Source organism: Paramormyrops kingsleyae, chromosome 19 (assembly GCF_048594095.1).
Source record: "Paramormyrops kingsleyae isolate MSU_618 chromosome 19, PKINGS_0.4, whole genome shotgun sequence".
In the NCBI taxonomy this organism is placed as follows: domain Eukaryota; kingdom Metazoa; phylum Chordata; class Actinopteri; order Osteoglossiformes; family Mormyridae; genus Paramormyrops; species Paramormyrops kingsleyae.
Window position 1 is genome coordinate 31,033,867 of NC_132815.1, and position 3,240 is coordinate 31,037,106.

Genomic DNA, 3,240 nt, shown 5'->3' on the forward strand with positions numbered 1-3,240 from the left:
AGTGGATATCCTCAACTTTCGGTTCCAAAAACGGAGGTTAACTTTCTGGGTATGTACGTAACCATAGCAGCTTACTCTCTGAAGATAACCTGCAACTGAGCAGGTTATGTTCCAGGGTCAGTTTGTTTCAGAAGGTTACTGAGCATGGCGTGCCCTTTTGATGACGATCCTGTGGACATGGAGGCACAAATTATACAAGGTTTTTTTTGCCGGGAGAGAGTTATAAGACCGCGTATTGATGTCTTTTCATTTCCTAATGATTATTTGAAAGAGCATTATCGGTTTTCAAAAGAATTGTTAATTTACTTAACACATCTCTTGAAACCACATATTGCAAATGTCACAAACCGCGGGTCTGCGCTTAGCACAGAAAACATTCTGTGCATAGCACTTCAGTTTTTTGCGTCAGGGCATTTTTTGTACAATGTGGGCGATGCAGAGCATGTGGGAAAGGCAACTATGTGTAGAGCCGTTCGCACAGTATGTCTGGCACTTAAACGCTTCTTACACACGTTTGTACAGTTCCCTGGCCATAAACCTCTGCGTGTTATTAAAGAGGAATTCCACAGAGTGGCAGGTTTGTCCTTTGTAGTAAAATCTATGATGCATATTTAATATGTAGTCATACTATTTATATCTATGCATGTATTCATCCTGCACACACACACACACACATTTGATACTTCCATATATGACTTTCTATTTCAGGGTTTCCAAATGTAATTGGGTGCATTGATGGCACCCACATTCCTATTAAAGCTCCTTCAATAAATGAGGGAGACTATGTTAATAGGAAATCTATTCATAGTATCAATGTGCAGGTAACTTGATTTTGTGTCCTTAATTTTTTGCCTTGTTAACATCATTAAACTCATTACTTTCCACTTTTCAACTATAGGTAATATGTGAGGCAACCCACATCATTACTAATGTTGAGGCAAAATGGCCAGGATCTGTGCACGATGCCAGAATTTACCGTGAGTCATCATTATGGCAGACATTTCAGCAGGGTATGTTTTGCTTCATACAATGTTTTTTTTCTTTTTACTATATTTGTATTGTACACTTGAATCATTACAGGACAGTACAATGATTACTTGCTGGGGGACAGAGGATACCCTTGTCTGCCCTACTTAATGACACCCTACCCTGAACCTGATCCTGGACCACAGACACGCTTTAACCTGGCTCACAGCTGAACACGGGCCAAGGTGGAGATGACCATAGCGATCCTCAAGTCTAGGTTTCAGTGTCTGCGTGGGCTCCGGGTCAGTCCAGAGAGAGCATGTGACATCATAGTGGCTTGTGTTGCGCTTCACAACATTGCCACTATAAGAGGAGAGAGCCACCCTCCTTGTATTGAAGAAGATGGCCCAGAGGAACCCCTACAGATTTGTGCACATAGAGATGGAAGACTTTTGAGAGACAGGATTTGTCAAAATTACTTTTATTAAATTGTTTGCACTGGTCTGCTGTGCAATTCATTTCTTTATTTCCTGAAAAACAATGAAAGTAAAATGAAATAAAATGTGTTTTTTAATTCATTACATTGCTTTATATACAATACTTTTAACATGCAACAGATTAATATTCACACAAGTTCTCACCTTAAGGCGATGCTCCAATAATTCAATTTCTAGTGTTGCTTTTTTATTGGATAGCCTTTTCTCTTCCATTTGAAGCTGTTTAAGGTCCATCTCCATGTTACTTTTTCTTATTTGTTTTTGAAGATGGACCTTATACAGCTCCTTTGCTGGCAACTAGGAAGGCAAAAATAATTAAATAAATGAGATTCTGTCAGACAATAAAATTAAAACATGGACAACTTAACACAAAATCTTACACTGCATTGAGGTTGAAGGATCTTCATCTGTGGGCAAATCCCCACGTATGTACTATGAAAGGACAATGACAGTTTGTTACTCTAATGAAAAAAGGGGGCATGCATTATAATGGTATAATGGTATGCATCATACCTCAGTGGATCTACCAGCATTGTCCACTTCTGTCACAGCAGATGTGGTCTCTTCATCATCATCTTCATCCTTCAGTGGAAATATGCAAGTATACATTATCTGGCAAAAAGAAAAAAAAACAGAATATCTAAAAGCAACTAAAGGTACCTGACAACAAAACACTTACAACTGTGACAGACGGTGTTCTTTCTCTAGGGTCCAATAATACAATCCCTCTATCGGTATCTATAAGAAAATACAACCCACAAAATTCTCAATATTAAAGAAAAACCAATAATGCAGGAAAAAAACATGTCAAAGTAATACAACTAAGATCACAGTAGCCTATGCATCATATGCAGTTAAATAAAGTAAGCCTGCATAAAAACGTTAAGCATGTTCAAAATGCCTTTAAGTGACAGAGATAGTAAATTTATTAGCTACATGACAGAAAGAATATACTAAATCGTGTTTAATCAATAGTTCAGTGATCGTGTAATCAAATATTACCTTTTTGCAGAATGTTTTTGTGTTTCATTTTGACTTGGCTCAAAGTTCTTCTGGCTCCAGAAGGATTACACCTTATTAAATAACAAACCATATATTCCTAGTCAATACACATTGTTATTTTAACCTAAAGAAATGAATGGCAGGAAAAGTAAATGCTTTCATAGTGATTTAACAGTCTAAAGGATGCGGAAGGGGTGCTTAATTATTTTACATTATAATAAAAGGGGAGGTGATGTCAAATTTGCAATTTAATACACTCACGCATTTACTCTGTCCGTTATTTTTTGCCAAGCCAACTCTCTTTCTTTAGCCGATGCAGCCGTATTGCTTTTTTTCATTATTATTGGCTTGAATTCTTCATATGCGTGCATTAAAACCTCCAACTCCGCCTCTGTGAAGTATGCCACTCTCTTTTTTTCACTTTGATCTTCTTTTTTTTATTTTTTTATTTTTTTATTGCCCACCACCACCCCCCCTCTTCGGAGGACAACTTTATTTTACATTACATTCAAGAGCAAAGATTGTGGCCGCTCCGAACTCACCAGTACCGTGGAAAAGGAGAAAAACAGGGGGGGTACAGAAACAACAAGCGTAACAATAACAGACATCAATCACCATGGGGAGAGGGGGAGAGAGAAAAAAAAAAAGGTATACAGAAATAATAACACTAATAATGTAGGCGGGATGGAAAAAAAATGAAGTATAGGGGAATACAGAATACAAACAACCATAAGAAACATAACACTCATCAAACAACAAGAATTATAACAACATC

General features: G+C 37.4%; 1 long non-coding RNA gene across 1 annotated transcript; it reads left to right on the forward strand.

The window, feature by feature from the left end:
- Positions 1–341: 341 nt before the first annotated feature.
- LOC111834431 (uncharacterized) lies at positions 342–1,468 on the forward strand. The gene is made up of 3 exons (XR_011984172.1): positions 342–821; positions 899–1,010; positions 1,081–1,468. It is a non-coding gene; the product is annotated as an uncharacterized lncRNA (long non-coding RNA).
- Positions 1,469–3,240: the final 1,772 nt, after the last annotated feature.